Genomic DNA, 12,117 nt, shown 5'->3' on the forward strand with positions numbered 1-12,117 from the left:
GCAGAGGATATAGTTCGTTGGTGCGAGGGATGCGAGCATTATGGACGATAGGCTCATGTGACGGCTCAAGAATTAAGAATGATTCCCATCACTTGGCCTTTTGCGGTCTGGGGGTTAGACATGGTCGGCCCCTTTAAAATGTCATCCAATAAGAAAACCCATTTGCTGGTGGCGGTTGATGAGTTCACCAAGTGGGTTGAGGCGGAACCTATTGGAAATTGCGATGTGGAGACAACGATCAAGTTCTTCAAAAAGCTGATTTTCCGGTTTGGATATCCACATAGTATCATTATTGATAATGGTACTAACCTATCCCAAGGGGCGATGCAGGAGTTTTGCCGTCGAGAGCATATCCGGCTTGATGTTTCTGCGGTTGCTCACCCACAATCTAATGGGCAGGCGGAACGGGCGAATCAGGAGGTCTTACGAGGAATTAAGCCCCGACTCATGGTTCCCCTGGAGAAAACCCGAGGATGTTGGGTCGAAGAATTGCCTTCGGTGTTGTGGAGTATCCAGACTACCCCGAACCGGTCCACGGGTTTTACCCCTTTCTTTTTGGTCTACGGAGCAGAAGCCGTTCTTCCTACTGACATAAGGCATGATTCGCCTAGAGTCGCCGCATATGTGGAGCAAGACAATGAGCTGGCGCGTCAAGATTCCTTGGACGCCTTAGAAGAGGCACGTGACCTGGCTGCGGCCCGTTCGGCCATCTACCAACAAGATCTACAGCGTTATCACAACCGCCAGGTTAAGAGCCGGACCTTTCAGGAAGGCGACTTAGTTCTTCGGTTGATACAAGATCGAGCTGGCATGCATAAGTTGTCACCACCATGGGACGGACCATCCGTCGTCAGCAAGAATCTTCGCAACGGCTCTTATTATCTGGTGGATCTTCGGCCTAACCGGCCAACCACGGAGGTCGAGTCAACTCGCCCTTGGAATATTGCCCACTTGCGGCCTTATTACACTTGAGCTCTTAAGCTCTGCATTTTGTAAGTTTTTCAGTTTCGTTATGAAGTAATAAAGTTAAAATGCTTCCCAACTTGGGGGCTTCTTCATTAAAAGATCAATTTTCTCATCCTGTTGCGACCTTATGAGCCGGCAGAATCATCATCTTAGGGTGACGCTTGAGCTTTCTGACTCGCCACATCCTGTCGCGATCTTATGAGCCGACGAAACCATCATCTTAGGGTGCGTGCTTGAGCTTTCTGACTCGCCCCATCCTGTCGCGACCTTATGAGCCGACGAAACCATCATCTTAGGGTGCGTGCTTGTGCTTTCTGACTCGCCCCATCCTGTCGAGACCTTATGAGCCGACGAAACCATCATCTTAGGGTGTGTGCTTGAGCTTTCTGACTCGCCCCATCCTGTCGCGATCTTATGAGCCGACGAAACCATCATCTTAGGGTGCGTGCTTGAGCTTTCTGACTCCCCCCATCCTGTCGCGACCTTATGAGCCGACGAAACCATCATTTAGGGTGCGTGCTTGAGCTTTCTGACTTGGCCCATCCTGTCGCGACCTTATGAGCCGACGAAACCATCATCTTAGGGTGCGTGCCTGAGCTTTCTGACTCGCCCCATCCTGTCGCGACCTTATGAGCCGACGAAACCATCATTTAGGGTGCGTGCTTGAGCTTTCTGACTCGGCCCATCCTGTCACGACCTTATGAGCCGACGAAACCATCATTTAGGGTGCGTGCTTGAGCTTTCTGACTCGGCCCATCCTGTCGCGACCTTATGAGCCGACGAAATTGCTATTTTTATTCTCCTTCATTTGATGAAACCATCATTTAGGGAGCCAGTCACTTTTGAAGACGGTGCCCATGCTACAAAGGTGTAAAGTACGGGTGAATTTACATGCCTTGAACATCTACCGTAAGGGGTGCAATAAGTTCATTTGACTCGCCAAGTAATTTGTTCACGGACTAAGGGAAAATCTTGACCCGCCATATAAAGATCCGGGTTGGGTTGCTATGGCGACTTACGAAGTTTGGCTATTCACAAGAGTTATTTTTAAAGGTGTCGGAGACATTTGTTCGAAACGGTGAAGTGTGAAGACTACAAACAGCTTTTACGCAATGAGCAGGTAAACTATGGATCTACTAGACAGTCGAAAAAACATGAGAAAAATGACTGGACGCAGCAATTTACTACCGGGATAAGGTGATATCGTTCGTTTGACGGAATATTGTTCTAAACACGCAAGTCAAGGGCAGATAAATGAAGGTATTAAAAACATTGTCTATCTCATCGTCATTAGCATTAATCAGTCAAGGACAGGTAACAGATATTCACGAGGGCATCAAGAACATATCAATGTTGAAGTTTCGGACAGGGATGGGATCTGTTCTTAAAAGAGCGGTGACCTAACCTGATGGTTTCGGTCGGACGTGGTCGACGGCGACGGAGGCTGTTGGAGGAGCACGAAAGTCTTGGTCGAGCGCAGAGATCTTCGGCGGCGACGGAGTGCTTGTCAAACAGCGAGGCGGTCGACGGTGACGCGGTGGTCGATGGCGGCGAGCAGCTCGGTCGCGGTACAGAGCTTGACGGCGGCAAAGATCTGTGGGCGGCGCCGAAGCTTTCGTGCGACGACAGGAACTGCGGTCGGCGGCGGAGCCCTCGGAAGGCAATAAGGTTTCCTTGTTGTGATAACGGGGAGGAGATTGATGAGACTGGTACGTGGGAAGCGCCAGTCCTGTCCCCCCCACCTATTTAACAGGGCGGGCGCTGGAATCGAGGCGCCATGAGCGGGAACCGCCGGAGGATAAAAGATTCGCTATAATGGCGCTCCAAAAATTTTGGGATAACGATACTAAAGGATCCGTTGGGATTATGTCAGTCTTCCCAGAATTCAAGGGATAAGAAGATGCCGACGAGAAATGGTTTGGGGATTTAAAGATTTTCAGCGCCAGATGGCGGGTTAAAGTTTCTGACGTATAGAGAAGGATGAAGAATGAATCGCCTTTAACCGAGCAGAAATATTGGCGTGAAAAGAGTTCAAATCAATCTGGAGCCTAATGTTGGGGATATAACCTGTTAATAACCCGCCCTAATTGGGCCGGGTCACTAAATCAGGCGATTCACCTGAGCGTGGTTTGGGCCTTGGCCTGGCAAGACCAAAGGTTGTATGGCGGTTTATAATTTCCGGAAGGTCTCCAAGCTTTAGAGGGTGGCAACTTAGAGACCTTAGAGGTCACGATTTGTAGGAAGGAAAGTACCCTTGTAAACCCTAGGGGTTCGACCTGTATATAAAGGCGAGTCCCAGGGAAGAAGAGGGCAGGTTAGAAATCATCGAGTGCTAGGTTAGGCGAGTTACGCCCTCCTTGTAATCGAAACTACATCAATACAACTTAGAGCAGGATGTAGGCCTTTACCTCCTTACGAGGGGCCGAACCTGGGTAAATCGCCGTGTCTCTCCTGCTCAACCCCTTTGAGTCGCCACCAAGGTGTGATGGCTCAAGTACTAAGTCCTTTCACGAGGACATCTGCCGTGACAAAACCATGATACATTGCAAACTCTCCAGCGTTATTCCTTCACGTGTGCACCTCACAGAAGGCACCTTAGGACATCACCATATCAACACACAACTTATATCAATAACATCATATCATAATTAACCCATAGGACAAAATAAATATACTCAAACATCATAGGACAGCCACACATCATTGGATAATAAGATATAGCATTAAGCACCATGTTCAAGTAGAGATTACAGCGGGGAAGAGAGGTTTTACACCGCTGCATAGAGGAGGAGAAAGTTGGTGGTGGTGATGGCGGCGAAGTTGTTGGTGTACATCGTCGTCACGATGGTTGCCCCGGCGGCGCTCCGGCGCCACCGGGGGAGAGGGGGAGAGAGACCCCCTCCTTCTTCTTCTTCCTTGGCCTCCTCCCAAGGTGGGAGGAGGGTTTATACTCTAGTCCATGGCCGCCATGGCACCCGGAGGGCAGCAGCCCCTCCGGATTGGATCTCTCTCTTTGTTTCTCTCCTTTTTTCGCGACCTCTTTTCTAGCCCTTCACCGTTTCTTAAATATCCGGAGATCCATAAATCTGATAGGGCTAAAATTTTGAGGGGATTTTTATCACTAAATATCTTCCTTGCGCCAGAAGGAGAGCATCAACCGACTTAAGGGGTGGCCACAAGCCATCAGGCCGCCCCTCCCCGTAGATCGCGGCATGTTGGCTTGTGCCTCGCTCGGGCATCATTTTGCGTTGATTTTGACTCCCAAAATTCACATATATTCCAAAAAAAATCTCCGTAAATTTTATTATGTTTGGAGTCCGTTTAATATGGATTTTCTGCGAAACAAAGAATACACGAAAAATAGGAATTGGCTCTCGGCACGGGGCCAATAGGTTAGTGCTTAAAAATAATATAAATTGGTAAATAATTACTCAAAAAGTATCCTAGAATGATAATATAACAGCAAGGAAAAATAAAAAATTATAGATACGTTGTAGACGTATCAATCTGTTACCTCCGGGGGAAACCCTAGATTGATCGATCGGATGACGACGACGCTCTTGCGTCGGTTCCTCCTTGGGGGCGTCAGTATTGGAGGTGTACATGGGCTCGAGGGACCAGCGGACAACATCTTTGGTGGAGCGGTGTTTCGTCTTAAGCATTGACGACTCTGGATCTCGGCGGCTCGGCGTAGTGGAGTTTCGGTATTCGATGTGTGTAGACAGACTCGCGCAGGAGGATGGCGTTGTCTGACGTCGTCGTGGCGTCGATGGCAGACCCGGCAAGGTGGTGGCGTCAGTATCTGTTGTGAGGATGGATCGGTGGAAGATGGTGGCGACGATCTCTAAGAGTGCGCTGGACTGGTGTGTGCCCAGATCAGTATATGGCTTCGCTGGGGCCTCCGAATTTAGATGTTAGACTTAGGTGCGACGTCTATTTGGTATTGGTTTGGACTATCGACACCACTTCATTAGTTGGATAGAAGTAGCGACAGATGTTGTCAAGATGATAAATTCAGACTTACTATGTACTACTTTATAAGATTTATTTAAATAATTAATAGAGTTGCAGCATGCATGCTCAAAATGCAGGCCGGGGTTCTTTTCTAAAAGAAAAACGTAGCTAAGCCTCCCTCTTTTACTAAGCCTGCAGTATAGTAAGAGCAGATTATTTTCTCTTGTCATTTCCACATAGAATGGCAGAAACGCCCCTTGGCCTGTGCATCTACTACCGTCCTTTTGATGGCCATTAAATATTGTATTGTGATCCTGGCAACCTAAGAAAAAGGTTGGTTTGCAAAATTTGTCCATATGTTGCAGCAGATTCTTTCAGAAAATGGAGATGGTCCCTTTGCTAGCTGCATAACTAGGGGTGAGAATACGAGTTAAGTGTGTAATGAGCAAGAAGCAGACAGCTGCATTTTGACAAGAAAAGACTAATGGCATGGATGAAAGATAAAAAGGAGGCGGATACAACGATGGAACATGTCCATATGTAGCGATGAGCTGCAACTTCCTATCCATAAAGAGGTAGCCGTAGCCCAGTGCAGTGCAGGGCTACCCCTCCCAGAACAACAAAAGCTCATTCATGCCAACAAGTAGAAGATGAAGGGTAAAATGAGGTAGTCTTGGCAAAAGGGGCAGCAAGGAACAATTTCTGTGTGAGTGAGAAAGAGAGAGAGGTTACAGTTTGTTACTGCGTCAGCACAGCGTGGTGGTGGTGGCAGTGTAGGGGTGTGGGTTTAGTACTTTTGGTTAAAGATGTCGCAGGGCTATGGCGTAGGCCGGTAGCATAGGGCCTCGGTGCACTGCAGCTGCTACAGCCACACAACGCTCTTCCCCCCCCCCCCCCCCCCCCCCCCTCTCTCTCGTTCTCCTTCTCTTTCAGTCCCTCTATGTATTATTGCAGGTGTCAGGGAGACAGCAAAGCAAGTTGCTCCCTCCTTTCCCCTCAACTGTTAAGCTTTTCATCTCTGTTTCCCACCCCGCCCCCGTTTATCCCTCCCTCGTTTCCCTTCGGATCCATTTACCACTACCACAGAGAGACAAGGATATACTGTATAATTTTTCTAAAGAAATCTTTAAAAAATATATTTAAAAACGGAGGAGTAGTAAAGAAGGAGAAATGATCCGGCGGTAGAGTCAAGCAACGAAATACGCGGACAGTGAGAAGCCGGTCAGTACAGTAACATATTTGTATCCCTCGGTGGTCTGTCACGTCCGTCCGAGCCAACAGTGTGTAGGCCAACCGCAGAAGGCGACAAGGCGGACCCGCCAAGCCCATCCCTGACACAAGCGCACGCGCACACGCACACGAACGCAGGCGCCAGCTTTCCCTCGGACGCGCCCGCACGTGCGGCTACCCGCAGACGAGGGACCGACCGTTTCGAGGACGGCCGAACGGACGGACGCCCCTGCCTGGGTATGTGTGGGTTAACGACCGGAGGTAACGGTGCCGTCTACCTGGGCGGTTTATGCTTTTCCCTTTCTTTATCGCCACAGGTTTCGAGGCCACACGTGTGGAGGGCCTGATATGATACGGGCGGCAGGGATGGAGGCCGCCTCGTGGTGCGGGCCGGAACGGGATGGGATTGGCATTGAGAGAATAATATCGGGCTTCCACGATTTGGTCTCGTGCGGGGACTGGGCCCACCCCACCACTCCTGCTGCCCCCTCACTCACTGCTTTTGGAGCATGGACACACCGTTTGGTGAGGCCAACTCCACCGTGTGACCATCATCCAGACGTCCGTTTTGTTCGGATTCTGTCCATTTGGGTGAGCGCTGAATTGTATCCGGATCATTTTTGGGATGCAGTGGCCGTGCAGCCAACGCGCGGACGCATCCTTGGTTGTATCATGTCCGCCTCATTTTCAAACACAAGCATTCGAATAGTCACGTCCCATAGTTCATGCAAGCGGTCCTAAATCACGTCGGCAACACAGTCAGCCTACACGTCCTTGCCGGCAACACAACCGGCCTTCAAAAAAGAATAGGTTTTTAGCCAGCAACACAGCTGGTGGCTAGCAACAATGCCACCGGCCAGCTCATCATGCCAGCCTACAAAAAAAGAATGGACACGGCCGATCTGACGCCCTAGTTCAGGCCATCGGCGTCGAACATCCCTTTCTGTCGGGCCTCGAACCAGCTCCTTGTCTTCTCGCTCATCTTTGCTGAAGTCATTATCGTCTTCTCGTTGTCGTCTTCATCATCTCGTGGCTGTAGACGGCGGTCGGGCTGGCTTTCTTTGCATCTCCACGGACGAACGGCCATCGCTGCAGGACCCCGACGTGACGTTGAGGTCAATGACGACCGAGGGACGCGGCGTGGACGGCACGATCATGCTGACTTCTGGCGGCCCCGACAAACGGGTTTGGGTTTGGCACCTTGGTAAAGGGAAACCGGGCGACAATGGTGTGGTCGACGATGTCGGGGAGGGGCACTACGGAGGCCGGACGGCCGACGAGCCGGTGCTCGCCGGCCCGACGAGCGCAGTCGTGAATCTCGTCGGACAGCACAACCCCATCATGAGGAGGGCGTGCGCTTTGCTGACGATGGCCTCCTTCAATTGAGCATCGGCCTTGTGCCGCACGGCCTCCGACACAGCGCACTCGATGGCGTACGCGGCCACGACGTCCTTCCTCTTCACCTCCGCCCGCCGATTCCGCCTCTTGGCAGATTCTGCGTCCAACTTTGCGATCTCCTCTGGCGTGAGTTCCTACCGTGGCTTCTTCGTACCCTTAGGAGCCTTCTTCTTCACCTTGGTGGCCGGGACGACGGACGGGTCGCCGGAATTCGGCGGGGGGTCGGCCATGGCAGGAGGGCGGCGGGCTAAGGGGAGGGCGGGGCGTGGGAGGGTTTTGGGTGGAAATGAAATGGAATGGGGCGTGGGGGCGGGAAGGCCGTGCCGCTTTGTGCCACCGACGGGCGGGCCAGGGGAGGACAAGAGCGCGCGTCTCGCCCGTGCGCGCGATGTCTACACGCTATCCGTTTCACCTCAAAACCGGACCAAGTTTGGGCCTGGAATGGGTCGAAAAGCGGATAGAAAAAGAACAAATGTCCGTTTGCGCCCGCGCGCTGGGCCGCCTCATGTGTCCGTTTTAACCCAAATGGACGCAAGCGGACAGGATAGGGTCGCGTGCTGGAGTTGGCCTCACTGACCCCTTATAAAATTTTAACCTAGGTGGACAACTCAAATGAGCCTTAAACCTTCGGTTCACCGGTATCACTTATATCCAGCTCAAATATAGAATGAATATAGGGCGTTCGACGCGTCTGAGCGCGTTCGACATGTCGTATGATAATGGGGCCCCACGTGAACTCACCAGGAAACCCGACGGTTCGACGGACGCATCGATCGTCGCCGCGCTGTGAACGCCACATGACGCCCCTCTCGCTCGTCGTCCGAGGCCAAATCTGACTATTTCAGCCGGTCGGCATCCGCAGCCCTAGCACATTCACCTTCTCTCTCTGTCATCATTCACGTCTGTCCACCTCCCCTCTCCTGCTCTCTCATGCTCTTCGGCATCGATATGGTCCGACGTAGGGTCACCATCTACGCGATGCTCACACTAGAGCATCAGATGCAGATCAATGTAGAGTCCAGGTTTAGGTGTGGCGCCCGCATCGCTGTGGGTCTGCCTTTAGACTCACTGGAGCCAGAGAAGGATGAGCAACAGAAAGAATAGCTGTCGAAGCCGATGAAGGTGGTCAATGCGGACCAGCCTGCTCCGGGCTTCAACTTGGCGCAGGCGGATGCGTAGTTCGCCGTCGCCCAAGCCGAGAAGATAGCGGAACAAAATGCCATCCTGAAGTCCATCCATGATGAGGCCGAGGTGTCGGCCAACCAGGAGCTCATCCGACAGAGGTGGTCAGAGGCTGACGCGCTCTTCAACGAGCTCGACGCACGTGCGAGTCACTTATGCGACAAAGCACGTGCGTCTGTTTGTGCCAAGATCCGTGCACTTGTGTGTATAGAAGAATCATTAAAAACACTAGTAATTCAAATACGATATGAAGACAGTCCATTATACATGTCCATCTTCTACATATACGTCGTACTACTGTTATCTTATATTTCTGTTTTTACAACGGGTGGACCTTATATGTTTACTTCTTTATTTCATGTTCATCTCATTCCTCCTGTTTCTGTATTCTTAATCTCAACAAACTATTTGTTTCCTTCCACACTATAGGATAACATCGAATGGAAAACAAAAGGTTTTCTAGGCACACGTAAGATCTATTCATGAAGATGCATAGCTACGAGAGAAGGAGTGTATCTACATACCCTTGTAGATACTAAGAGGAAGCATACATAACAGGGTTGATGTAGCCGAGCGTCTTCACGATCCAATCGTGACCCGTTCCGATCTAGCGTTGAACGGACGACACCTTTGCGTTCAGCACACGTGCAGCTGAATGACATCTCCTCCTTCTTGATCCGGCAAACGAGGGAAGAGAAGTAGATGGGATCTCAACCCGCATGATGGTGTGGTGGAGATGCTGGTGAAGCAATCCCGGCAGAGCATCGCCAAACGCTACGTAGATGCGATCTGAGGAGAAAACGGGCAAACGGAAGGGAGAGGGTTGCCGTCGGGGCATGGGAATTGTTGTGTGCAGCACTCCCACTAATATAAAACATGGTTGTAGTCCCGGTTGGTAAGGGCTTTTAGTCCCGGGTCATCAACCAAGACTAATAACTTGGGACTAAAGCCCCCCCCCCTTTAGTCCCGGTTGACCATGACCCGGGACTAATGCCCTTCCACATGGCACGCAGCGCTTGCTGGGAGGCCGGGGACCTTTAGTCTCGGTTGGTTACACGAACCGGGACTAAAGGCTTTGGGGTTTTAGGGTTTTCTGGTTTTGGGGTTTTGGGGTTCATTGTTAATTTTTGCTTTTTATTTTGTGTTTTCCATTTAATTCCTTTTCATTTCTAACATATTTTATGCTACTGCATATTGTACACGTTATGCATATATCATAGAATTTCTCGTAGGACCAATCATATATCATATAATTTCTTGTACAATCATATATATATATGCGCGCGCGCGCGCGCACACACACACACACACACACACACACACATATATATATATATATATATATATATATATATATATATACACTCTATTCATCACCCAGGGTGCAGAATAATTTATTCTTCACTCGAGATAATCTTAGGATCAATTTACAAAAAAATACTTTCGAAATACAAATAGTTACATTTATACTAACGCACAACGTAAAATTTGACAAAAGAAAAACAAAAACATAGGTCGCTAGACCAGAAAATATTGAATTTCTTGTATGTTTTGCACTATTTTTGTATGTTCTTAATTTTACGTGACATAAAATATTTTTACGTTGATTATATTTTTTTACGGTCTTTTTTACATATAAAATAAGACAAAATTTACGGAACATAAAATTACGGTGCATTGATATTAAAAATAGAGGGGGTGAAGAATAACTATTCGTCACCAAGCGTGACGAATAGCGCAACCCTATATATATATATATGTATATATATATATATATATGTATATATATATATATGTATATATGATTTGGTACATACATTTTCTCCTACAATGTGCATATCATTACATGCAGACATTATGTGTAGTGGTATTCTCCGTCGGGAGATATGACCTGATCAAGCAAAAATCATGCCATTGCCTCTTGAAGTGCTCGGATGCGGTCCTTTGCTAGGAGACGTTACTCCATCTCCGACATCTTTACAGAAGGAGACCAATATAAATATATTAGTTGTGTGTATATATATTAGACCATGATAAAAAAATATGAATAGTGTTTACGTACCGAACGATGTGTGCTATCTTTGTGCCGTTCGGTGTGAAAGAAAATGTCCCCGCAAACATAATATGTACATAGATTAGTCCCGTGTGGCTGCTGCATGCACCACTTTACAAGAATAGAATTCAGTCGGATAAAAATCAAGCATGATAATGGTATTAGAACTAGAATTAAAGAGATGCGCGGATGTAGCTAGTACTACTTAATTACCTTGGGCCATGTCCATCTCAGCTCTTTTTTCCATTCATCGGGAATATCCCACATGAACCGTCTGCAAACCCTGTATGACAAAGAAAAAGAATAAAGGAGTTATTGATTACTTGATATCAAGAAATGAACTAAAGAGACTGACATAGCGCGATAATGATTGAAGTTACCTATCGAGCATCAACTTCAGGTCCATGTACTCCGCCAGGTCTTTTTTTAGTGAGTCCACTACTTCAACTTTTCCCTCGTCAACACTAATGATTAGCAGGATCCAGTGGAACCTACATTGTATAAGCGGGCATGCATAACTCATCAAGTACTACGTACACTTAACACCGAGTAAGCAAAATAGAATTTATGGTACAAGACAGTAACACTCACTCGAAGTTGTAAGGAAATAGTATTTCTGGCTGGGTATTTAGTTCCTTAAAAACGTATACAAGTTGTCCTTTGTTTCATCTTTGAAATCTGTTACCATCTTATCATAAATGGTATTTGGGTCAATGAAGCCAATGCCAAAGACTCCATATCTTTTCATTTCAAACATCTTCATTCTGCATAACACCACATAAAAGAATATAGTGAGGATAATTATAGGCAATGAACGAGTTGATGAGCTAGAGACTTAAATTACAAAAAGAAATCACTTACAAAGAATAGCAACTGACGAGAGATTTGTCGAGTGCGTCTTGATTGAATAACTGAAACAATTCTGGATTTTCAATCCACAAATCTTTTTAATTGATGAAATGCTCTCGCTTGACTTTCACCATGAGGCCGTGTCGCCCGACTTTTATTTCACTCATGTAACAGGTATGCAATTTGTACACTTGTGTTGATAGACACGGGATCTCCTTAGGCCTGACCAAAGGTTGCTCGGGGACATATTTCCGTGCTAGTTTATCCTCTTCCACCCTGGGCATTTCCTCATCGCCTAGGAGTTGTTCAATAGTAACACCAGCCTCTCTAGCCATCTCTCTAATAGCAGCAGCGTCGACTCCCTCTGTACTCACCTTAAGCGTCGAGATCGATTAAACTGCCTGTTCTCCCGTCTAGGGAACAATTTTCCTGCTTTTCTTAGTACCGCCTGAGTCCTTATTTTGCTTTTCATGATATGACTTGCT

The sequence above is a fragment of the Hordeum vulgare genome, chromosome 3H, assembly GCF_904849725.1.
Source record: "Hordeum vulgare subsp. vulgare chromosome 3H, MorexV3_pseudomolecules_assembly, whole genome shotgun sequence".
Taxonomy (NCBI): domain Eukaryota; kingdom Viridiplantae; phylum Streptophyta; class Magnoliopsida; order Poales; family Poaceae; genus Hordeum; species Hordeum vulgare.